Source organism: Desmodus rotundus, chromosome 4 (assembly GCF_022682495.2).
Source record: "Desmodus rotundus isolate HL8 chromosome 4, HLdesRot8A.1, whole genome shotgun sequence".
Classification (NCBI taxonomy): Eukaryota; Metazoa; Chordata; class Mammalia; order Chiroptera; family Phyllostomidae; genus Desmodus; species Desmodus rotundus.
Window position 1 is genome coordinate 156,589,800 of NC_071390.1, and position 26,956 is coordinate 156,616,755.

At 41.7% G+C, this 26,956-nt stretch overlaps 1 protein-coding gene across 18 annotated transcripts in view; it reads left to right on the top strand.

Moving 5' to 3' along the window:
* APBB2 (amyloid beta precursor protein binding family B member 2) overlaps window positions 1-26,956 on the top strand; it is a 317,140-nt gene that overhangs the window by 65,343 nt on the left and 224,841 nt on the right. For 14 of the 18 annotated variants that reach the window (XM_053922819.2, XM_053922817.2, XM_024573761.4 and 11 more), the window contains one exon: window positions 25,502-25,603. The exons of 1 other annotated variant lie outside the window; for it this stretch is intronic. The gene's annotated coding sequence lies outside the window, so the exon portion shown is untranslated. Of the gene's footprint in view, window positions 1-25,389; window positions 25,412-25,501; window positions 25,604-25,711; window positions 25,830-26,956 lie in introns of those variants that run through there. 3 more of the 18 variants (XM_053922824.2, XM_053922818.2, XM_053922822.1) reach the window with 2 other exon arrangements.

The window sequence follows — 26,956 nt, forward strand, 5'->3', positions numbered from 1 at the left end:
GAATAAAGAGAGATTCTGGAATTTGCCTTCATTAGGAGAAACCATTTTTGTGTAACTCTGTGATGAGGGTGTTTACGATAAATATATTAATAGAGTTTGGAATATTACATGTTTTGATTTTTTGCTTGTCTTCACATTTTTATGTTAAATAATCTGTGAAGTATTAGGTTTCCTTTAAAAGCCTCCTAAGATACCACACTCAAGTGACATGTGGCCAGTTGTTACTTACTTTAATGTGGTTACTGGTAGAAGCATAAGCAATAGTTTCTTCGCCCAATAGTGACCTACAATGAATAAAACATTTAATTTGATTATATTATTTGAATAAGGTCTGTATTTATATCATACGAGTTCAGAATTTCTGAAATTTCCAAATTGATTATTTGCTCAAATGAGGATGCTCCTCAGCTTCATTTATAAGCAAAAATAGTCTCTTGGATGTTTATACATAGATAGTGTCCAAGCCCAGGAATTTATTTAAAAAATGAGTATCAGCCTCAGTCTGGCTCGCCTTGGGAAACTTCTCTGTGCACTTTGCTAGCATACCCTTTTTAAGAATTAAGGAAAACAGTCTTCCTGCCGTCACCATGGAGCTGAGGCCCTCTGAAGAGAGATGTTAGCATCTTAGTGACTATTCTGTGCTTGGTTTCATTAGGGTGATTTTCTTGAAGACCTAACGGTTGCAAATAGTGCGTGAGTCTATGGCTCTTCCCTGGTGTCCGTGTAAAGTGTGACAGTGCCCAGGAAAGTGGGAGGCTAGTGACTTTACTAAGGAGCTGTCCCAGAAATAAAAAGTCTGGAGTTCCAACCGCCACTAGGCCCTCCGTGATGCTAAAACTGGATTAAAAATGGTGGCTGGTCCTGAGCAGGCATTCACTGATGAGTGATGAGGGGTGCTAAATTAATTTTACTTAGTTCACTGCAATTCAGTGAAATTCCGAGTTAACTTGTTAATGGTGTCCTTCTATGGAAGTCTACTTTGGTAGGTGCTAGAGGGAATAAAATGTAATATCCTGAGGGGAGACAGCCAAAATACAAGCTCTTTTGGGAGTGCTAATGTTTGATTGAGCATCCCATATGTTAAGTACTTAAGCACTTTCTCAGCCTTTGATGGTGTGGGGGCGGGGGAAGGAACTTTATTTGATCTCCACATCAGTTCTATGAGACAGTATGACCCTGTTTTATAGATAAAAAAGCCAAGGATTGAAAAGACCAAAGGATTTTATCCAAGTCTCACATTTACTAATTTAATTTTGAATCTGAACCTTTTCTCAGACTTTATTCTATACCGGGATAAGTAAAAGCAATGCCTGTAAAGTGGCCGACCTGTAGAAAACTCTCTCTCTATGTATGGTTCGTTATTCTTATACCTATCGCGATTGTAAAGGCTCAAACTAATATATGAATCGAATGCTTTGGAATTTTCAAGGAGAGAGTGCTGATGTGAATGTAGATTAATCTGGAGAAGTGGCATTTTATTGTTTTTGATAAATAAATAGGAGGTAGGAGATCGACAGTGAATGGGGGTTTTCAAGTCCTTTTACCTGAGGAAAACTCCTAATCAGACCCTCAGAGGTGGAAATAAAAATGCAGGACATGTTTGGGAGTCTGTCCCAGGTTTTACAGCCCAGGTGTGCCTGTAGCCCAGCCTTGCCTTTGCCTGTGTGCTGTGATATCCAGGGGCTTTGGTTGCTGGGGGAATCAGACACTCCTATGCAGCTACTTAGGGAAGGAAGGAAGAGGACATTCCTTCTTGGACATTCCTGACTGCTTCCATCCCCACTCTGCATTCCTTTTTTGGGGACTTTGAACTTTTTTTTGCACTGACTGCCATAGGATCTCCCTAGAATTTGACAATGGGAAGGGTCCAAGGTGTCCCACTCTCTCATGGTTTGTGACTCCCGTCTGTCTACTGCTTTCCTAGTGTTTTCACCTGCTAGCATTCTTAGTTAAAAGCACTGCTATGATCTAAATGAATCTGTAACCCCCCCCCCACACGCCCACACGCCCCAATTCATATGTTGAAATCCTAACTCTCAAAGGTGATAGTAGAAGGAGGTGGTGACTTTGGATATTAGAAGGAGGTGCTTAAATCATAAGGGTAGAGCTCTCACGAATGGGATTAGGGCCTCGTAAGAGGCTCCAGAGAGCTCTCAGCCTCTTCTGCCAGGTGAGGACACAGTGAAAAGGCCGGCTATGAACCAGGAAAAGGGCCCTCACCAGACGGCGACCATGCTGGCACCTTGATCTTGGATTTCCACCTTCCAGAACTGTGAGCAATAAATTTCTGTTGTTTATAAGCCACTCATTCTGTGGCATTGTGCTGTAGCGGCTGAATAAACGAAGAAAGTACCCAGCAGATGGTAATCTTCTTTACCTTCTTTTCCTATATTCTTTGTGTTTTGGACAGAGAATGTAGGAAAACATAAAAGGTCAGCCACACAGATTTTGCTTGCCAGCCTCCAGTTTTGCTCTAAGATGTTTCTGGCTTGGTTCACAGATTTGTTGTCTAGAAGAGTTGGACGTGGCCTGGGATGGGTTGGTAGGCAGTTGGTTCTGTGCTGCAGTTGAGACAGAGCGGGTCAGTTGTGATACTTAAGAAACATGCAGAAAAAGGACTACTGTCTATAATTAAATTGTCTTCTAAAATACATACCGTCAGAGAGCAATTTGGCAATGTATTTCAGAACTTAAAATCACCAGCAATTTCATGAATAGGTTCACTTAAAATCATGCCAAGATATTTTGCAAATGATATTATAGTGTGTTTGTAAAGAATGAAGTAGCTTTGTATGTGTGCTGATTTGGAATTATAATACACACACACACACACACACACACACACCTTACTGAGTTATACATATGTATGGGCATGTATTTATATAAAATGGGAAAATGTTTTGTAGAACCATATGCATACCATTCCCCTGTGTGTGTGTGTGCGCGCGTGCCGGTATATGCGATTTTTCCTAAAAAGATATGAACTGATTATATACTGGAATTTTTTTTTCTGTATCATTTGCGTTTTCTAACCATGTTCATTTATTTCTTTTCTTTTAAAAAAGAATCAGGAGCTAGCTGGGTAGTACAATCAAGGATCGTTTTGCTTCATTGTTTTAATATAATCTATAAAACCCTGCTGAATGTTTTGGAAAAACTTCAAGTTTTTTTAGATGTTCACTGATCAGTCTTTCTGATCCTCTTTGCATGCAGAAGAAAGAGGTAATTTTTGTGGAGCAAGTGGTAAAATATGTGCTAGGCCAGCGAACGTTCCCTTGAAAGCTTGTTAGTTAAAACATTTGAGTTGAGAAAGAGAAAGGGGAAAAAATACAGATGTTTACCAAATGTGATTTGAAGGACAAAGAATCCCATCTTGCTGAAGTGTGTCTGAAAGTGAGCCTTTATGCTCAGTTTGTTTGCTTTAAATATGAGCTTTGGACTGAACTGTGTTTGCCTTTCAGACTATAAGGCTGGAGGTAGCCTTGGAAGTCTCCAAAATCTGATTGCTAATCAGGAAAGCTGTTTGCTGAGAAAGGCCTGCCTGTTTGGACTAGAAGTAATGACTGATGCACAGATAAAGGCAATGTGCTTTTTAAATATCTTTTGGCTTCTGTGTTCAGATTTCGCTTTCCTCTTAATTAAAACCCCCTAGACATGGGCCATAGGTCAAAGGAGATGACTCCCCTAAACTCTTCCAATAGCAGTAACTACTTAACTCTTTAACTCTTGAAAGACTTGTCTGGAAACTGTTGTATTCATTTTTCTGTGGTGTGGTTTACCTCCTCTGGTCTTAGTTTGAATGCTGAACTTTAATAATAGGTAGGAAGATGACAATTTTTCTTTAGGATGTAGGCCGCGGTGGTCCGGAGAATAAACTCATCGTGGCGTCCCTTATGTCTGCGCATTTCAATCTGATATAATTGATTTTTCATTTTCAAAAATCAACAGGCCTTGTAATATTTTCCTGCTTCAAAAATTTTTTAAGTAACTTTTTTTTCTTAAAATGGTCTGATAGATCTTCAAAATTGGTAATATTTATTTTTGCCCTCTTTTTCTTTATAACTTCTATAAGCTTTATAATTTATGTGCTGATATCTGACTTTCTTTGCTTAGTCATAAAAGGAATTATAATCACCATATTTTAAAGTATTTGAACCATAGTATGAGAGTTGTAATCTATTAGGGAGATAAGGAGACAGTGTGCAATACACACACACACATATGTGTATATATTTGTATATGTATGTAATTGATTACATACGTGTATAATATAGAAAAGTGTGAAACAACACCACTGTCCCTGGGTGTCAGGAGTGATGAAACCCGAGGGTCCCGGTGTGGGTGGAGGGCTTTGGAGCAGGTCTGTGCTCTGGTGAGAGGCCCTCTGGGAGCAGGTGATGCGTGAGGGGAGCGCCATTCTGAACGCCAGCCCTGCGGTGGTTTGTAGGATGAAGGGAGGAGAGAATTGAGGGTGGGGAGAACAAACTGGAGCCTTTTACAGCCATCTAGGAATGGGATGGGGCTTTATCAGTGGAAAGGAAGAAAGGCAGACAAGTTTCCCAGGTCCCGTCTGTCAGAAAGCCTTGTCGACTTCACCTGTGGACGTATGCACTGTTGGCACCTTGACCCACACTGCAGTTGTGCCTCACCTGGGCTATTGCAGGGACCCCCTAACCGTTTCCCTTAATTCTGCCCTTGCCTTTCCACACTCTATCCTCAGCAGAGCGGCTCTGTAAAAAGTCGCGGCACTCTTTCGCTCAAAACTTGCAATGACTTCTCTGTCCTCATGATAAAAGGCGAAGTCCCTTCAATTGCCTGGAAGTCCCTATATGATGCCCCCTTGCCTCTCTGACCTCATCTCCTCATACTTGCGCCCCCCCACCCCCAGCTAACGCCACTCCACTCAGAGCACTGGGCCTGGAACACACTGGGCACAGGTCTGCCTCAGGGACTCTTCTCTCTCTCTCTTCCTCCTGCGTGCTCTTCCCCAGATGCCACATGGCTAACCTTTTCTCTTATTTAATCTTCTATCAGATGTTACCCTGTCCGTGAGACCTGCCCTGCCCACCCGGCATGACATACTGAAAATTGCAGATCTTCCTGCTCATCCTCCCCAAATCCTTATCCTTCTTTATTTTTTTTCCTACAGAGCTTATGCCTTTCTGATATGCTACATACTCTACTTATGTTTCAGTTACTACCTCTCTCTCCTCACTATAATAAAAATTCCAAGAGGAATTTATAGAAATACACATTTATAAATGTAAGTTCCAAAAGCAGGGCTGTTTTGGGAGTGTGTGTTGAGTGCTGGATCCCTGGGTTCTAGCGTAGGGCCAGTGGATGCCGGGTGCTCGACAAATACATGCTGTTGCGTGAATGAACAGTAGCTTTCAGGAGACACTTGATGTCTACTCCAAGTCAGTCCCTGCGAATAGGAAAAAAACAAGCCCTGCCCTCAGAGTGCGTGGTCTTTTGAGGAGACAGAAAACAAAGTGTATTGACTGAAGACACTGTGTCCAGAGTTCTGTGCAAATAAATGAAGGAGCATGTAGTTCTTCCTTTCTGCCTCAGGAATGGGGATTTGGACTTTCTGAGGCCCACAGATGGGGAAGAGGGGATTGTGTTTCAGGGCGATGCACAGTGTGAATGGGAATGTGGAGGCGGGCGGTGCACGGATGTGTTCAGGGACAAATGAGCGTGTCTGTGAAGCCAGGAGGCTGTGGGTAGGGGGAGTGACCGAAGACAGACTAGAAATGCAAAGTGGGGCCAGGTTGAGAGGGGCCTGGAACGGCATGCACAGGAGTGTTGCCTTCCCATATTTCTGAACTCCTACTGTGTGGCAGGTACTGTGCCAGGTGCTCGGGGTTCAAAAGGAAGTACGTGGTTCATTCTTCCTGCTTTGTGGATGTCATCTTGTAGAGAGGAGGTGATGCTAGTTGAGAAGAAAAACAACCCGGATTGTGGCGGTGGGAATGGAGAGGCCAGAAGAGACTGGTGAAGGATCCCAGGGGTGGGATGAGCAGGGTTTGGTGAATGGTAAGGAGTCCGTGGGAGAAAAAGAGGGGCATAAATGTTGAGAACTTTCCTCTTCAGTTCTTTTTTGATCGGGTTTCTGAGATACCCAACATCAGGATAGTTAAAACATCTGGAGACCAAAAGCAAAGGGTTGCTGTTCTCTACTGTGAATCTAGGATCAAATAGACATCTTTCACATTAATTACACCTCTTCTGAGTAATACCGAGAAGAATTCTTCAGATTGCTTATTTTCATATTTTGCTATTATGTAACAGAGATGAAACTACTATTATAATTGGGCAAAACTTAAAACCTTCTGCTTTAAGTTATGAAATAACATATTTTGGCTATGCCATCTCCCAGCCTTGTCTTTCCAGCAAATTTTTTGGCTCCTGGGGACAGATGACACTGAATTCTAGCAGCACCTGCAATCAAAATAGTTCTCATTCCAGAGCCCACATAACAGGGTGTGTTTAAGTACTTGAGAGCATAGTATAAGCAACACATTGTACACTTGGTCGTCAGACATTACACTGGAATCTGCCTTGCCCCAAAGCCTGGGAAGCCCTCCTCTTCTCTCTGTCCCAGGGTTTTGTTACAGGTCTCATTTCTGATAAAAGAGGGAGGAGTAGGACAAGTTTTTTTTTTTTTTTTCCCCCCCCACTAGGGTGGAAGATGAGATACTTAGATGAGGAAAAAAATGCCATCAGAACTTGAAAATGACCAAAATATGGGTGGAAAGATAGTCCTAAAAGAGTGAATTAGTAATGTTTACTCCCCCACTAAACTGTTCATCCATCTTATTATACTTCAACAGATACAGTTATTTCATGCTTAATTAATTGCAGACATCCAGCAGATTGAGGGACTAGATGTATTTTTCTATAGAAAAAAAACACCCTTAGAAAGGATTTATTTTATTGTTTTATGTTTTTCCTTTTTTTTTAATTGCACTTTTTTCTTTACCATTTATTTCCCTTATACCCTCTTCCACCTGCACCCACCGCCCTCCCCACCAGGGGTCAGCCAGCTACATACAGCTAGAGGCCAGATCCAGCCTGCTGCCTGTTCCTTGTATGGCCCACAAGCCTGGAATGGTTTTCACATTTTTAAATAGTTGGAAAATTTTTTTAAAAAGAGGACTATTCGATGACACTTGAATACTATGTGAGATTCCTGTTTCGGTGTCGACAAAGGAAGCGCTGCCGGCACACAGCGGTGCTCCTTCGTGTATGGCGTGCGGCCGGTCTCGTGTGACTGCCGCGGGCTGACTAGTTGCCGCAGAGCTTCTGTGGCCTGCAAAGCCCAAGTTATGTCTGGCCCTTGCCAGAAACCCTCTGCCACCTGGTTTAAACAGTTGTTGACACTTACTCATGTTTTTGATTGTTTACTGTGTATTTTGCTGGTTTTGATGTACAGTGTGGAAAATCCTCATGGAGGATGGCACATTACTCTGCTTTAAATTTAAACAGAATCCCTTCTGTAGCATCTTCAAAAGCTGGCCGCCGAACATCTTCTTGGTCACGGGAAATTTAGCTGGAGCCATTAAGAAAGCTGATCAGCAGTTCTTTTTATTTTGCTCTAAGAAAATCATCCATTTACTCAACAAACATTTAGTGGGTGCTGGCTGAATGCCACCCACTGTTCGAGGCAGTGGGCATGGGTGGTGACCCTAGCGGACAAGGCCCCTGCTCTCTGGGGCCATACACTCTTATAGGAGGAAATGGACCATAACAAAAAAATACATAGTATATCAGCATGATAAGCACAGTGAGGAAAAATCAAGGGGACAGAGAGCTGGAAGCAAGAGGGTGCTGCTTAAGAGGCAGTGTCGGGCAGGGGCCTTCTAGAGCAGTTACAGATTGAGCTGGAATCAGGGATGTGAAGACCCAGGAGGTGGCATTCTAGGTGGAGGGAACCACAAGTCCCAAGGCCCTTAGATGGGGGTGAGCTTGGCATGTTTGAGAAACACAGAGCTGCCCTTGAGGCCAGAGTGGAGTGAACAAAGAAGGGGAAGACTGATGCAGAGGGGAAGCCAAATATGTACACATCCGTGTGTATGTGCATATACATACACACACAGAGTAGGGCACAAGTAGGTTTATAATTGTTAGGATGCGAAACACAGAATTTATTTATTTATTTTTCTATTTCTTACTTCTTTTTTAAAAAATTTATTTATTTATTTTTATTCAGTTACAATTGTCTGCATAGAGTGTTCCTCACTCCACCCAAAAGTAGATTACAGTTATTTGTATGGAAAAATAATACACTAATTAATAATGATATAAGAATAAATTCTGTTTTTAATAATGATATAAGAATAAATCTGTTTTTTCTTATATCATTATTAATTATTGTATTATTTTTCCATACACATAACCGTAACCTACTTTTGGATGGAGTGAGGAACACTTTATGAAGGGTCCTGAATAAGGACCTAAAATATTTATTTCTGAGAGAGAGGACAAGGTTTTGAGCAGAGGGCTGACTTGATTTGACTTTCATTTTTTTAAACCTCACCCAAGAATATGTTCATTGATTTGAGAGAGACAGACAGACAGACAAAGAGACAGACAGACATTGAAGTGAGAAAGAAACATCAATTGCCTCTTATACATGCCCTGACCAGGAATCGAACCTGCAACCTTTTTGTGTATGGGGCGATGCTCCAACCAACTGAGCCACGTGACAGGGCTGGTTTACATTTTTAAAAGGATTACTTAAACAAGTGAGGCTACATGAAACGAAAGAGCCTCTGCACAGTAAAGGAAACCGTCAACCAAATGAAAAGTCCTACCGAATGGGAGAAAATACTCACAAATTATATATATTGGATAAGGGGTTAATATCCAAAGTATTTGAAGAACTCATACAATTCAGTAACAAAATAACAAACAATCCAATGAAAACATGAGCAACGGAACTGAATAGACATTTTTTCCAAATACATACAAGTGGCCATCAGGTACATGAATAAATACTCATCACTAATCATCAGGGAAATGTGAATCAAAACCACGATGAGATATCGCCTCACACCTGTTTGAATGGCTTTCATCAAAAAGACAAGAGATAAGTGTTGGCAGGGATGTGGAGAAAAGCGAACCCTTGTGCCCTCCTGGTGGGAATATAAATGTTGGCAGCCACTATGGAAAACAGCATGGAGGTTCCTCAAAAAATTAAAAATAGAACTACTATATGATCCAGATATTCCATTTTGGGGTATTTATCTGAAAAAATGAAAATAGTAGCTTGAAGAGATGACACACCCCCATGTTCATTGCAGCACTGTTCACACAATAGTCAGGATATGGGAACACCTATGTCTGATGAATGGATAAAGAAGATGTGAGATGCACCCACACACATACCTACACAATGGGTTTTATTCAGCAAAGAGAAAGAAGGAAACCCTGCCATCTGCAACAACACAGGCCGACTCTGAGGGCATTATGCTAAGTGACATAAGTTGAAGACAAATACTATATGGTGTCGCATGTATGTGTCATCTAAAAAAATAATAATAGTGTCAAATGCATAGAGACAGAGAGTAGAAAAGGGTCGCCAGGGGCTGGGGTGGACAAAATAAGCAGAGATTGGTAAAAAGGCACAAACATTCAACTCCAAGATAAATAATGTCTGAAGACATAATGTACAGCACGGTGACTATAGTTGATAAAATGTATTGTATAATGGAAATGTACTCAAGGAATAGAACCTTAAGTTTCTCTCAAACACAAAAAGCCCAGATAAATCTGTGAGGTGATGGACGTATTATTAACTAGATGGGAGGAATCCTTTCACAATGTGTAGGTCTTGTCAATTCACCGTGATGTTCGCTTTAAACACCACTATTTTATATGTCAGTTATACCTCCATACGTCTGGGAAAAAAGGATCACTTAAGCTACAAGTATTCAGTATATTTCCACTACTGTGTAATTTATTACAGACGATATTTTGTGGATTCAAGCAAACAAACAAACAAACAAGCAAGCAACCGTATCAGTACACCAGCCACAGCAATTAGCTTTACTTCAAAGGTTCTGAAGTAGTTCTGGGGGGTGTGGCGCAGTGGGTTAAGCACAGGCCCGCGAACCAAAAGGTTGCCCCGTTCAATTCCCAGTCAGGCACATGCCTGGGTTTCTGGGCTCAGGCCCCAGTAGGGGGCCTGTGAGAGGCAACTGATTGAATTATCTTTTCACAGATTGATGTTTCTCTCCCTCTCTTTCTCCCTCCCTTCCCATCTGTCTAAAGATAAGTAAATAAAATCTTTAAAATTTATTTTTAAAAAGGTTCTGAAATGTTGTAGAGTGATTCTTCTTTGACAGAATTGATATCAGGCTGTCAGAAAAATGGGATCACACCAGAACTGACTACAAGGCTTTACCTTGTTAAGTGAGCTTTCAAAGGCTTTAGGTCTGCACATTAATTCAGGTCCCATCAGGAAATGGGTGGTACATTGAAATTGGGAACTTGGGCAAGGGTGTAGGGGAATCAAATAGACAGTGTAGTGCTCTGGGGCTAGTGGCAGCCAAGCTCCTTCCACTCTGGACCTGAGGGATGAGGGAGGGGCAGTTACAGGGAGACACAGGGCTCTGTGTAGTGGCCACCTGACAGGACTCGTGACCTGAGAGAACCCTGCGGGGCGGGAGTTGTTCTCCCTCCTTCAGCTCTCCCGGTGGGTACCCTCCTGTGAGAACCTCTCCATTGGCCAAGCCCAATGATGAGTCAGAGGGCAGGGGCACCTGTTGCTAAGTGGTCAGCCACCTGGAGTGAAGAACAGGGTGGAAAGCAAAGCAGCAAGTGGAATCTGGTCTCAGGAGACACCTAAGACACTTTAGGAGTTCCAGCTCTGATGCTTGCTCCCTCTGCCCCATTAACACCTCCAGACACACATGTGCACGTGTGAAACACACACACACTTCTGTGTCCTCTATTCTGTGATCACTTCTGATGAGGGCAGAGGAGCAATTCATGAACTGTGAAATTTGAGGGCATTTCTGGTCATTTCAGTGGTGTTTGATTCTGCAGCAGGTGCCATTGGGTACACGTGGGAAAGTTTTGATAGCTGTGCGTACCTCAACTCTCATTTCTGATCAAAAATTCAAAGCACCTGTGTTACCGGTGGAAGATTTAAACATTTTATTATTTATAAAAAGTCTTACAGTTGGACACAGAAGGAAAAATACAGTGAAGCAGAAATTAAAGCCTTGGTGAACTATATTCAGTGTTGGTTATTCTGGTTAAAAACAAAGCGAGCATTGAATGTTAGCCTCTTTGATCCCAATGGTTTTAGCTTTCTACCGTTGCACATATTAAAACTTTGAAGACACAGAAGTGCCATTCAGTAAACTACTTCTTTCAGCAGCTTCTGGGATGTCCCGGCACACTGGAGGCCTTGGCTTTCCTTTAGGCAGGAGCAGTTAACTCCGAATTAGTCTCTCCTGCGCAAAGTCAGGAGCTTTGTATTTCATATCAAAGGACAGAGAAGATTTTTTAAAATGATTTGATCTTTTAAAAATAGTTGACTTTGCATTTGATTCAGATTCTGAGAATTAAAGGTTCTAATAACAAAACGGCCGAATTGGCCCAGTCTGTAGCAAGAGAAATATGCACACGCCAGCTTTAGGTGTTACTGTGTAGAGAGTGGCTCTGTAAGAGGAACTCACGCTATGTGGATGGTACGACTTATTTTGCTCTCCCCCTCTTCTGGAATCTGGATGAAAACCAGCACCTGTGGCACCTTCCCCAAATGTTTTTGGTGCTGAATTGGAGGCCTTGCTGAGGACTCAGTGGGAAAACAAAACTCTTTCTCTTTTCCAGTTATGGTTATCAGCCATGTTGTAAAACAAAAACATAATTTATTTTGCCTTAAGGTGAAGGAAGAAAAGCCATCTTGAACTTCCTGTTAGTTTTCAGGAAGCAGAACAGGGTATGTTTCTGTTCGTGGCTTCTGCCCATGGGTAAGCTTTGCATCACAGGATCGTTCATGTGGTTGTGGGCCCTTGGGTCTGGGGAGCACCCCCTGTGGGAGGCATCGTGTTAACACACAGGGGCTGTAAGCATGAGCGAGGCTATACCCTAGTCCTGAGTTAGTTTATATAATTCTGCTCCGGAGGTTGGATGCACGACCAGATAAATGACCTGCAAAGAGAGAGTGCCTCCAGAGATGAGGGCAGTACTGTGGAAAATTACAAGGGGAGAGAGCGCCCGTGTTGCTGGCTGGAGAGGGCAGAAACACAGCTGGCCCTGAGCCACGCCTGGAGGGATCCTGAGTGGGGTCAAGTCAGCAGAGGTGGACTGGAATGAGTTCTGACTTCAGTGATAAGCCTCGATTTTCCTTATCTATAAAACGGTGATATCTTTATCACCCTTATCACAGTACTTTTATGAGACTAAATTACAAAATGCCGTTGTTTATTCTTGTGGCTAATGTTATCAAGCTGTGTGTTAAATATTTACTTACTTTTGTCATGCTCTGTGTCTTTCGTGGCTGTCTGTAGTTTTCTAAGAGTTGGTCTAAAATAGAGTTGCTGCTACTCTTGGCAGTTGTGAGGCTAGCTCCACTTAGGGAGGTTTTTCTATGCGGGAGTCTGCCAGATCTCCCTAGTGCAGTGGAGAGGAGTCCCTGGCCAGGGGATCCGAAACTTCTCTTCTTTAGGGAAGAATAAGGCGTGGTAGGGTTGAGGATGTCAATGTGTAGATGCCTGCAGTTCTGGGTTTGAGATGGCTATAGACCTTGAGAATTTGGATTCTAATTTTTAAGAAAAAAGTACGAACACTAATTTTTTTTTTTAAGAACTTCCTAGAGTCTTTCTGAGGCTTCCTTTAAGAACTTGAGTTCACTTAGAGAAGTGGAGGATGTGGTAAATTCCCTCCTGGGAACGTTGATTAAATGGTAGTGAATTAAGCTGGAGAAGTTGGACCCTGAAACATGTTAGTGTTGTAGGTGGGGAGGGATATACACGTATGAGGTTAGGTGTTAAAAACACATGCCACACATTCAGGTGGAGATCCCAGTTTGAATTCAGTCCCCACACAGGCCCCATCTGCTCATTTCAGCGTCATACCCTTTGCTAAGGGGACCGGACCACTCTTTGTTGGAATTGCTATCAGAGGTGCTGTATGAGCCAATTGAGAAAATTAACCTCATGGTCACATTCTTTCTTTCTTTTTTAAAAACGGACTTTTTTAAAAGACTAGTTCTAGATTTGCAGAAACACTGAGACAATGGTACAGAGTTCTCACATACCCTCTCATCTCATTTCTCCTGTCTTAACACCTTACATTCATATGGTACCTTTGCTACAATTAATGAACCAATATTGACACAGTATTATTAACTAAAGTCCATAGTTCAAATTTTTTCATTTTTATTTTTGTCTGGGTCAAAAACTGCCCTTTTCCACTCACCTCGTTATTCCATCCCACGGAGCCGGTTTCCTGAGAGTAGTGGCTGCTCCACAGTACGGGTTGAGGGAGTGCGGAAAGAAGGACCTCTGCCTGCCTCAAGTTCTTCTATGTAGCAGGGAAGGATCAGGCCCTGGAGCGAGTGACGTGCCCCCTAGTGCTTAAGAGTTTGGGGGCAGATGGAGCTCCATTTGAACGAAGCCAGGAACTGCCATTTGCTTACCTTGTGACTTAGGTAAGTTACCCAGCCATTCAAAGCCTGTTTACTCATCTGTGAAAAGTGGGTGATAACAGTTCCCACCTCAGTGGGGAGGAATAGCATGAGTCAGTGAAAGAACACACCGAAAGTAGACCAGGGCCTCATGCGTGGGAAGCTCTCGGTAAGCGTCAGCTTCCATTTTCGCCGTGCGAGATGGAGTGTGATCAGTGTGCAGAGAGGCGCCAGGTGTTGTGGGGAGTCAGAAAAGGGAGGGGCGTAAGTTGGGGGATTAGGAAAGTTATCCTAGAAAGGGCAGCATTTGAAATGGACCTAAAAGAATAATTAGTCAACCCTCACCAAAATGACTTTGGGGAGAGAAAATGCCAGGTTGAGAGAATGTAATACACAAAAGTGCGGAGGTGGAAGGCATGACACAGTGACTCTGGAGGGAAGGAAATCATCTGCTATAGATGGGTGTAGTCTAATGTGGCAGAGCAATAGGACAAGGTAGATAAAACCGTAAGGCCATAAATGTTTTCTTATTGCTACAAATTTAAACTTTTATTTCATTCTAAAAGTTTTCAAGTACAGGAGAAAGTTGAGAGAATAGAACAATGAACACCCATGGGTTCCCCATCTACTTTGAACAATTATTAACATTCTTTTCTGTTTATTTCATCTGTATAAATGTATAGGTATTATGTTTTGCTGAAATAAATTGTGGATATCATGACATTTTACCCCTGAAATTTTAGAATTTGTCTCCAAGAAATGAGGAAGCTGCTTTACTTAAAACACAATACCATTACGACACCTAACAAGGTTAGCAGTGGCCCCCAAATATCATTTAATAACAATCTGTAGTCAAAATTCCCAAATTTGTCCTCCAAGTCTTTAGCCTTAAAAAATTTAAAAAATCAGAATCCAAGCAAAAGACCATGTATTACTTTTTTTATTGTCATGCCTCTTAAATCTCTTTAAATTAACATTCCAGCGAAGGTAGTAAGACATTTAAGCTTTGGGGTACTGAGAAGGTTATGGTGCTTTCCCCGTCTCTTGCGCCGTCTATCATCAATATACTTCAAAATAAAAGCAATACTTGTGGCTAAGATGGAGGTGTAGGTAGATACACTTTGCCTCCTTGCACAACCAAAAGAAGGACAACAACAAATTTAAAAACAAAAAACCAGAACTGCCAGAAATTGAACTGTATGAAAGTCCGACAACCAAGCAGTTAAAGAAGAAACATTCATCCAGACAGGTAGGAGGGGCGGAGATGGGCAGCTGTGATGTAGAGGACATGTGGCAAGGTGGCGGCTAGAGGACCTAGCGGTCCCACATTTGCATGGGGATAAACCGGGAAGAACAACTGGGGAGAATACGGGGAGAGAGCGTGCAACCCAGGGTTCCAGTGCAGGGAAATAAAGCCTCAAAACCTTTGACTGTAAATATCTGTGGGGGTTGCAGCAGTGGGAGGAACTCCCAGCCTCACAGGAGAGTTCACTGGAGAGACCCACAGGGTCCTAGAATGTACACAGACCCACCCACCCAGGAATCAGCACCAGAAGGGCCCAATTTGCTTGTGGGTAGCGGGGGAAGTGACTGAAAGCCACAAGAGCCCAGCAAGTGGCATTGTTCCCTCTCAGACCCCTCCCCCACATAAAGCACCACAGTGCAGTGAAGTGGGTTCCCCTGCCATGGCAAGTACGTAAGGCTCTGCCCCTTACAACATAACAGGTGTGCTGAGACAAAGAAATATGGCCCAAATGAAGAACAGATCAAAACTCCAAAAAAAAAAGAACTAAGCGTTGAAGAGATAGCCAAACTATCAGATGCAGAGTTCAAAACACTGGTAATCAGGATGCTCACAGAAATGGTTGAGCATGGTTGCAAAACAGAGGAAAGAGTGAAGGCTATGCAAAGTGAAATAAAGGAAAATGTACAGGGAACCAACAATGACAGGAAGGAAACTGGGACTCAAATCAACAGTTTGGATCAGAAGGAAGAAATAAGCATTCAACCAGAACAGAATGAAGAAAGAAGAATTCAAAAAAGTGAGGAGAGACTTAGGAACCTCTGGGACAACTTTAAATGTTCCATCCGAGTCATAGGGGTGCCAGAAGGAGAAGAGGAAGACCAAGAAATTGAAAACTTATTTGAAAAAATAATGAAGGAGCACTTCCCCAACCTGGCAAAGGAAATAGACTCCCAAGAAGTCCAGCAAGCTCAGAGAGCCCCAAAGAGTTGGACCTAAGGAAGCATACACCAAGGCATATCATCATTACATTACCCAAGATGAAAGATAAAGAGAGAATATTAAAAGCAACAAGAGAAAATGAGACAGTTACTTACAAAGGAGTTCCCATAGGACTGTCAGCTGATTTCTCAAAAGAGACCTTATAGGCAAGAAGGGGATGGAAAGAAGTATTCAAAGTCATGAAAGGCAGGGTCCTACATCCAAGATTACTCTATCCAGCAAAGCTATCATTTAGAAAGGGAGGGCAGATAAAGTACTTCCCAGATAAGGTCAAGTTCAAGGAGTTCATCATCACCAAGCTCTTATAATATGAAATGTTAAAGGGACTTATCTAAGAAAAAGAAGGTGATCAAAACTATGAACAGTAAAATGATAGCAAACTCACAACTATCAACAACTGAAACCTAAAAAAACAAAACCAAAAACAAACTAAGCAAACAACTAGAACAGGAACAGAATCATAGAAATGGAGATCACATGGAGGGTTATCAGTGGGGTAGGGGTAGGGGATGAATGGGGGAAAAGTTACAGGGAATAAGAAGCATAAATGGTAGGTAGAAATAGACAGGGGGAGGTTAAGAATAGTATAGGAAATGGAGAAGCCAAAGAACTTACATGTACAACCCATGGACATGAACTAAGAGGGGTGAATGATAGTGGGAGGGAGGGTACATGGTGGAAGGGAATCAACGGGAGAAAAAAAATTGGACAGCTGTAATAGCATAATCAGTAAAATATACTTAAAAATAAAAGCAGTACTGAATTTCAATAAAATACATGTAAGGAAGTCCAGGTAGATTCAGATTTCCCCCAGGGAAGATGATGACTGGGATTCCCGTTTTGAAATCTCAAGCGATTGCACTTTACTAACTCAGCATATGCTTACTTGTCTGGAGTCGTCTGGCACTAGACTCACGGAAGTCCACAGAGATACGATGACTCATTGTTTGCAGTGAGCCGAATGTCCAGTGTGTGTAAATTTCAAAGATGTGAAACCCCTCCTGAATACTACTGTGCAAACACACAGAAATGATTTTCAATTCCGCTATATATATAAGTCTTCCAGACAGTAAGTTCTAATCCTTGTGGGTAATTTCACAGGGAGTTTCACAGTGTTTCTTTAAGGCCAAAAATCAGTTAGGACTGTGGGTGGCATTGTCCTATGAACACCTGTAGCCTGTGATGGGCGACTCTTATCTGGAAGTTGGAAGAGAGTTGAGTTGGAAAGCAGGGGATGCAGAGCCTGGGTAGTTCCCCTCTGACCGGAACAGCCTGGTTATGCCAGGGGGCGGTTGGGCCCCTTCTCTGCTTTGGGCCCTCCCAGAGTCATGAGAGGAATGGCTGGGCAAGAGTCTGGAAATGATGCGGGTATTGGAGGGGGTGTGAAATGCCTGCCTGCCAGGTCTCCAACTTCTACAACTTACAGAACAACCCTGGCATCTTTTGGAACTCCCCTGAAGGGGAGTTGGGTATTTGGGGAATGTCGTTTTGCAAGTGTGTACCCTAAATTGCCTTTTTCTCATGATCTTGTTATGCTTTGGAATTGGGGCTCTTCTGAGGATTTCGTTCCACCTCACTTGCAGGTGCACAGTGACTGCTGCTTTCATGGATTCCATCTGGCCCTGTCGTGGGACCCGGCCCACCCCGCCTCTGCTGGGAGGACGCACTTTCACCCCCTGTTCACCCTTCAGGAGGCTCTGTTGACCCACTTGGAAGGGGTTCATTGTAGTGCCTGCTCATGTTGTTCTTCTGTCCGTAATTTGTTTGCCTTTCATTGTATTCCAGCTGAATGGATTCTTTCTCTTTCTTTTAAGGGAAAGGAACCTGAGAGAAACAATGCTTGCCTAGTAACTGCTTGTTAAGTGTAATTGCTGTTTTATGTTAATCTCCATGTTAGAATGAGTACGTAGGGAATTGCTACATTCACCAACCTGTTATCTCCTGAGTCCTTTTAAATATATTTGTTGCTTAAGTAAAGATGTAGCCATGCAGAGTGAAAATGTCCAAATGTACATGTTTTTACACATGTGTGTATACAACACTTAAAGTTTTTATTTCCATCAGCAAGAGTCATTGTAGAATACTCGGGAATTACAGAAAAGCAGAAACCCAGAGGTAACCAGCACGAACACTCTGTGCATTTATGTCTTGTCATTCTAGTCTGCATGCTGTATCTCTTAAAATGGGCATGATTTCACCATGACTGAACATTTGCTACTCAAAATGTCTAGAACATTTTGCTACTCAGACGTGGCCTGTAGATCACCTGCATTGGCATCCTTTGGAAGCTTGTTAGAAATGCGAAATCTTCGTCTCCATCTCAGACATACTGAATCATAATTTGTACTGAATGTTGTTCCATGGGCACCAGAAGTCGGAAGCTCTACAACACAGTATGTGTCCCAGGGGGTGGGGGCGGGACCCAGGACAGCATGTGAAATGGATAAGACCCAAAGGGCCAAGACCTGTATTCTATTCTTTTCCATTTCCCCCTGCTACTCTATGCTAAAACAGTTTCCCTCCATATATGGTAAAGATAAAAATGAGATCGAAAGTTTCTTTAGCAATGCAGAGCAACCCAGTTGAGAAACCCAACTGTCTCATGCATCAGCATTTCATTCAGTGAACATTCATTAAGTGCCTACTGTGTTCCAGGCCCACGCGTGGCTGTCATATGCTGGGCAGTTAAGGCTTACGTATACTGCGTAGAAGCATACAGAGGGCCAGGAGGACGGCGTGGTTGTTTGTTAGGGTGGGGGCCTCTGGGCTGAGTCCTGAAATATGAATCAGTGAACATGAGTTACGAGCATGCTGGGCTCTGGAGAAAGCATGAAGTCGGATAAACTGGATCCCTTCCTTCAAGGACGGTCTGCTGGATTAAGGACAGGAGGCCGTGTTTAAAGCTATGAGTAACGATACGAAGCACTTTGGTATTGGGGTAGAACCTGAAGACCAGGGTCTGAATGTTAACTTCACAACTTGGTGATGTCACTTGGACAAGTTTATTTTACCCGAGTAGCCATTTCTTTGGTAAACTAGGGAGAAAGTAACATAAACTACTTCATAGAATTACCACTGATTTAAAATGAGGTTAGCATAGCAAAGCACTTGCTTATAGTGGGTGCAGAATCAGTGCTGTGTGGGAAAGATATTTTTAAAACTAAGTGCCATGTGAGTGCCATAGACAGAATATTGAGGAAGAACAAAGAGAAAGAGGTCATTTCTGCCCAGAATATGAGAGACCTTGTGGCCAACACGTCCTTGAGGATGTGGACGGGGAAGAGAGGGTGTGAAGAATGGGCCATTGGGAACGGAAGTAAAAGGTAAAGCTGCAGTTTCGAGACTGGACAGACGAAGAAAAGAGGGAACAGAAGTAAGAGATCGAGCTTGGTGGGGGGATGAAGTGCCCAGCCTTCCCTGGTCAGGGTGTTTGGTTGGCACAGGTCTTGCAAAGGGCCTCCTTCTGCCTCATTGGAAATGTCCACACCTGCACAGGTTTCTATCAGGGTGGGAAACAGGCTGATTTTTTAAAACCTTGAGACCTAACTCTTCTTCAAAGTGGGTGGAGGAGAACTGAACTTTGCTGTTGCTAATTTTCACCCATTGTCTTCCTGGCCCTTAGGTTTCCTTTTCTTTTTTCATCTTCCTTCCCTCAGCTAACAACCATTAATTGCAATAGAACAGAAGTGAATTGGAGAAACTTTTTTGAAAAATGGATTAAATGCTTGAATACCAGTGGACTGCGCTCCTATTTGTGTCAGTTTCCTTTCAACTGTAGCTGCTTTATGATCTCTCTTTATAGGGAATAGATACAGCCTACAAGTAACCATGGTTACTAGTTTTTTATGTCATGGGTAGCCTGCCATAGAAGATGCTAATGTTTTGCCAAATTTGCTTTATGTCTGTATCTCTGTTTTCCTCTCCCTCTCTCCCACTCTCTCTCTCTCTTTCTCCCCCTTCCTCCCTCTCCCCCCTCTCCCCCCTCTTTCTTTGTCCTCCGCACATAAACACATACACACTTAAAATTTTTCTTGCTGAACCATTTGAGTTTGTTGTAGAGAGATGACCTTTAGCACAAGAATATTCTCCCATATAACCCATAATACCATTATCACCAAGAACTATTATCTCACATATAGATAATATTTGAACACCTATTCAAACTTACCCAGTTATTCCAATAATGTCTTTATAACCCCTCTCTTAATCTAAGATTCATCAACAGTCATTTGCTGCATTGAACGTCACCCAGTTTTTGTCATTCATGGCACTGATAGCTTGGAAGATTCCAGGACAGTTGTCTTGTAGACAATCTGGATTTGTTTGTTGCTTTATGATTAGATACAGGTTAAGCATCTTGATACAGATTAGGCATTTTCACAAATAAACCACGTAGTTGTTGTGGAGACACATGGCGTTCAATTGTCCTATAACTGATTACGTCAACCATCACTTGGGTTAGGTGCTCTGCCAGAGCTCAAGGTGCAATACCTTCTCCCTTAGGTAAGTGGTAAGTACTCTGGGGGTGGTGCTCTGAGACTCCATGAGCATCCTGTCCCACAGCACCCCTTTCCCTAGTGGTTTTAGCATCCATTAGTGGTCCTTAAGTGAATCAGTTACTGAGTCGGTGGTTCCAGAGTAGGATTTTGTATTTCTGCTGTTCCTTTGGTGTTTATTAGCTCACATTGTGTGTAAAGATGAGCTTCCCACTATCCTCTTTCATGGACATCTATGGGTTTATGGTTCTTTCTTATTCATTGTGTTATAATTCATCCATATCATTTTTTGTTGTTCAAACTGGTGAACAGTAGAGCCCTTTCAAGGCAATCCCTATGTCCTTTTGTCACCTTCTGTCAGGTGTGCATTAATATTTGAGCACTTCCTGCTTTCTGGCCTAGTTAAATGCTCTAGGCTTATCTTGTACTTCCCTTGGCTCAGGCCAGTGCCCACCTATTTCTCCAAAGAGATAAAGTGTTCCAAAAGCGAGATCTGAGTAATTTTCCTTAAACTGCATAGAATCCAGAGAAAGTTAAGAGCCATTAATCATTTCTTTAAGACCCCCTACCCCTGAACTTCTTCTAAAATATTCCCATAAAGGCATTGGGAGTTCAGAAGTGGGGAGGAAAGGACCAGTGAGAGGAAGACGTTGTCGGAAGTCAAGGTCTTCGGCTTCAGACCAGAGGTGGCACAGTGATGCAAAAGATGACGTGCCAGAGACCAATTTAGATGATGTTGGAGCTCTGCCTGGGGGAGACGTGAGAGCCTGAGAAAATGGTTTCTGCTTGTTTTCCAGGTAGACTCTGAAAACATCGTGTGCCCTTTTTTAGTATCCGGTAATGCTCCAAGACTGTTCCCCTGGGCTATACATATTACAGCAATTTAAGAACTACAGGTCTCATCCCGAGAGTTCCTAAGTGCTCTACATTTTCAGTGTGAGATATGTAGAGATTGATGTATGTTTTAGCATATCTTCTTTTAAAAATTAAAATTCATAGTTTTTTTGAGTACTCAGTTGACTGTAGTATCTAAGTTTACTTGCTGATTATAATATTTGGTTGCAAATTATTAAAAGTAAAAACGTTCTTTTTTTACTGTAGCAAAAAGTACAGCATTTTAGGCAGCAACTTGTGAGATACAGAAACTAAGAATTTCGAAGTTATGTTCCAAAGTAATCAGCATGCATCTGATAAAATGATACCGTCTTGACAGTGCCTCTGAGGGGGATCTTGAAATTGAACTGACTGACTTCTCTGGAACTCAGTATCTCCTCTGTGCTCTATTTTTACATATAATAGCATAATTAAAATGTTCATTTGCCTCTTCTGTTCTTTCAAACAGAACAAAACATGATGCCAGTAGCCTTTGTTTCCATTTTATAGGGAACCTATGAAAATGCTTAAAAATACACAAGCAGATTTGAAACAGAAGGGGTTTGTTTTTGTTTGTTTTTTATGGAAGTCAGTATTTTTGGAAGTAAAAAGAACAAAACAAAAAAGCAAAGAGTACTACATCTATGCTTTGTGCAGCAGGAATATGGTTATTATTCAGATGTATACACTGAATGTTTCAGATGCTTTGTGATATTATGGAACAAAACGACACATACACAGACTTTTAATCCACAGTACATTTTTGAGAAGGGAGATAGGAAAGCAACTGCTCTGTACGAAATAGGTACTGGCCGTATGGTACCTGAGGAAAGTTAAACTGAAAATGCAAAGGGACACGTGATTTAAATGTGCTGCTTAGCAAGCATAGGTGAGTGAACGAAGGTGTGTGGTGGCCACATTGTCCAAAATAGTCCCTTGACTCCTCACCATTCAGTTCTTGCGTGATGTCAGCGTATGGGGTTAAACCGAGCACACTCATGACTAAGGAGTCACCATTTTTGGCAAATGGATTATTTGCAAAGTCAAATTTTGTCACTGTCAGGAACACTTTAATATAATTGAGGTCTTTTGGAGGTCATACAGATCAGTTTCTCTTTTCTTACTTTCTGTGTAAAACTGCCCAGGTGGGTGTTCATTGCGATGCCCAAATCCAACACTCCTTCTGTGTCCTTAATCTTGGTCTTGTCTGAAAGGAGCTGCAGCCAGAACATAATTTCTTCATTCAGAACAAAATTTCTTTCAGACATTAAGGCAGCTTGTATAGAATTATATAATTTTAAAAAATCTTTCCTCTGTACTTTACTGAGTCCATGACTATTTTAGCCAGTAAAAGCATATTATATTTTGGACTGGGTAATGAAATGGATTTATGTATTTTACTGGGTTGCCCTTGAACTGTGACACAGACACTATATTCTTTTTTAAAAAAATATTTTATTTATTTATTTTTTGGAGAGAGGAGAAGAGAGGGAGAGAAACATCGATGTGTGAGAGGAATACCTACTGGCTGCCCCTCACAGGCCCCCCACTGGGGACCTGGCCCTCATTCCAAGCATGTGCCCCTGACTGGGAATCAAACCAGTGACCTTCCTGTTTGCCGGCCAATGTGCAATCCACTGAGCCACACCAGCCAGGGCAGGCACTATATACTTTTCAGGGTTCAGTCATAAGACTGGATCTGTTAACACTCATGGAGAAAGCTTCTGGTGTCCTTGTTCCTGGGCTGGCCTTCATTTTGCTGTCTAGATTCTTATGTGAAATTAAAGCGGGGCTAAAAAGAGGTTTTTCCACCAAATGCTTTAGTCTTACCTTTATACAGCATATTGTTAGTTTTAATTTTAAAAGTAGATGTGATTACTGTGGAAAATTTGGGTACCACAGGGAGATGCAAAGAAAGTAAAAATTATTCTACTCTTAATTCTATTACTTCGAATTAGCAGCTATTGAAATGTTGACTTTTTTTTTCACTTGTTATCTTTTTTTAAAGATACAGATATTTTTAAACAAAGTTGGTATCATATTGAACACATTACATTAGAGTCTGCATTCCCAATGAACACTGCTTAAAAACATTTTCCCATTTAATATCTTACAGATTTAAAAAATTTGGCTTTTTACTGTTGAGTACATAATTTTTTCAAATTGCTTGAAATGACATTACTTATCATGGAAAACTTATTAGTACATATCTTTATGTGTATGTATATCTTATACTTTTTAAAGGATGAGTTCAGAGTCTTTTTAAAAAGTTATTAGTTTAAAGGTATTAAAAGTAATTTAATTCATTTTGTCCTTTCCAGCAGTCATGGTTAAGCCTTCTTATATGCAAGAATCTAACCTTCTAACACCACCATCTTGGTCTTTACAGAAGGGTGCAGTAATGACACCTTATCTGTCTCACATCAGTAGGGAGCTTCTCATGAACAAACGTTTCATGTAACCGAAACTGACACTTACAGGTGTGTACTTGGTAGTTGTGAACATTGTGAATGAGAATCTTTCTAAAACTGTATTTCATATGCTGCTGTTCCCTTTAACATCATGAAAAGATTTGAAGAATCAGAATTTAACCACTTCTGGTTTAACTCACAAGCATCTTTACAAACACTAGTTAGCGTACAGTCAGTTCCGCCAAAATATGGTATACAAGTTTCTAAAAACCACCAGGCTATGCAAGGTCATGCGGTAAAACCCATGACACTTATGGGGTAAATAGAGTCAGGGACACAGCACTTGAAAACCTTTATCAGTGTTCACTAGGATACGTTAAAAAATTAGATAAGAACTGAATAAAAATTATACCAAATTTTACACATATTAGGTGGTTAAGGAATAAATAACTGTGGCACTGTCCCTTGAGAAAGCCTGACCTTTTCTTGGGGACTAAGGACTTGGAAGGGTTGCAGCCTGTGAGTCATTCTCAAGTGGTGGAAGGATGGTTAGCTGAAGTCGGAAGGGAAGTTGGGGCTCCCGACGTGGGTGCATGCAGCTCACAGCACACTGGTGGAAACAGGTGCGTGTTTGCGGCTTGGGCGCTTGCGTTGTCTGCGTCCTCATGCATCTGGGTCCTGCCTGGGTACCGTCTTCTGCTGTCACCTAGTGTTGCTTGCAATGAAATCATGCATAAGTGTGTGAAATTCAAGTCCTGCCCAAATTGTTCCCTACCGTATGAACCTTGGAACAAGCGCAAGGTTCACAGTAGAATTGAGTACACTGTGGTAAAACGGTGATGTGTGGGCGATGTTCTGCTCGTCTCTACGCTACAGAGTTAGTGCATGTAAAACAGGAGAACCTGGCCCGGGAGTCAACACGTATGTGTGTTGGCAGCAACACTGACAATACTAATAAAAGGTGCCTGTTGATGTTTCTGGGGTTCTGTCTGCTTTCCAGTTATGAGTGCCTGCCCTAGCAGTTCCTTCTGCCTTCATCTGATTGACCTATTTTCAGCCTCTCGTGGCTCACAGATGAATTTATTACGTGTCTTAGAATTCCATGTAACATAAGGCCCAGAATGGGAGAGCACAGACTTGAGGTTATGGTTTATCCGTGGCATCTGTTTTACCTACTCAATTTTTGTAATCTGTGACCGAGTTATTACCTGTGTATCATTCACAGGGCTGTTGGGGAAGTAACTTTTGTTTAAAGTGAGGTTACTGTCGTGCAGAATTTTTGGATTTTCTGTTTTATTAGAAAAAAGTGAATAGGACTCTTCTTATTCCCACCTGCTGCATCGAAGGGTGGTGCTTAAGTGAAAACATCTGAAGGGCATTTAAACGTTGTTGATGATTTTCCTGAGGTTATGGTTCACTTCTGTCACAGCTGCCTCTGTGTTTGTGAGATGAGCCGCCGTGGAGGGTGGGGTGGGCCAGCGTGATTTCGGGAGACCTTCCCTCCCGAGTCGGTGTAATTAGAAGTGCAGATCCTCCCTCGGTTGCTTTTTATGAGTCCCTGAGAAGGACATTTGTACCGTAAACGGTTGCCAGGAAGTCTTGCTGATTCCTGCTTTAGTAAATAAGACAACAGATCAAAATACCGTCTAGATTTTGCAAGCCTGGTTGGCGGTGTCTGAAAGAAAGGTGGCTGACAAAGCTCATCATTTAGATATTCCCGTGAAATCTGTATTTTGATTATGCGGTGAGAATCTGAATGGCCATAGGGTGTTTTGATTTTTAATTTCTCATCTGACTTTGAGTTTTGACGTTTTTGTCTCTATTCCATTTTCAGATATATTTGGGCTGCCTGACCTCACTGAGTGGTTACTATTAACGAGACTTTGTGGGAAAAGGGAACTTGCCTTCTGAGCTTTGTACCAAAGACCTGGGAAAAGTAAGTGATTTTCTAGCTTGCTTTAACAAAACATTCTGTTATCCTTCTCTCAGGAAATTAACAGTGGTTCTGTGGCCTTTCTACTTCCTTTCTTTCCTGGCTTTGTAGTTTTATGTACTCTTATGGATTTGAAACATGGAAAAGGACTCAGGAGACCTTTTCAGAAACCTTCTAAAGAGACTTGGATGACTCTCTGCATTGTGTCATTTCTTTTGGGCTTCAAAAAGTGAGTCCCCAAGGTTGTGCTAAAACCTTTTATTAGATGTGCAGTAGATGGATTAAACTTTAAAGGTAAGGGAATATGATGTGGTATGACAGAAAAGTGAGTCCAGTTTTTTGACCTTTGGGTATTTTTGACTTTATATAAGCTCTTTGGTTCTGAATTTGTAGAATAATAGCAAAATCCATTTAATTCTTTTCTTGCCTGGAAAGGAAAACAAAATGTAGAATCACTTGTTCAATAAGTTCCTCATGCAGCTTGGGCTTGGAAGATTTAATGCACCTGTCCGTTTTATTATTTTACACCTTTTTGAGGTATTTTAAGATATGCTAATTGAGATACATACGAATGATTTTACTATCTTTTAGAAAAAGTTGCTTGAGGCTATAAAGTTCAACTTTATTCTCTGATCTTTTCGAAAGATAAAATGGGCTGTAAAGATAACAAAGTCACTCTACTTTGCTGGAGATACTACACTATACTACACACACACACCTCCTTTCTGGCATGTTCTAGAAGTGATGTCATGGATGATGGGAACTGTTCACCCATTTAATTACTAGAGAGTTTTCTAGACTCCCTGTGCCTTGTGTCTTACAGTTCCTCTACGTTTCTTCTAGTACAAATGAGCTAGTTGACACGTGGCTAAAATAAAGCAAAGCAGAAAAGAACTTCACTCTAGAAGTTGTCTAAAACCTTTAAATAATAAGATAGGATTTGAACAGATTTTATTGGTATATTGTATTTACTATAAACATAATTAAATTGTATATTTTGTAGTAATTATGATAATAAGGTAAAGGTCTTTAATTATGAATCCTATTTGAAGTTTAAGATTTTATTTATTCTTTTAGACAGAGGGGAAGAGAAGGAGACAGAGGGAGAGAAACATCATTGTGTGAGCAAGAAACAGTTCTTTCACACGCCCCCAACCGGGGACTTGGCCTGCAACCCAGGCATGTGCCCTGGCTGGGAATCGAATCAGTGACCTTTTGGTTTGCAGGCCGGTGCTCAGTCCACTGAGCCACACCAGCCAGGGCTGAAGTTTATTAAGATGTTTGTACTGAAAACATACTATACCCACATATAGCATACACACACCACAAATATAATTTTGGAGTGCTGTCAAGTCT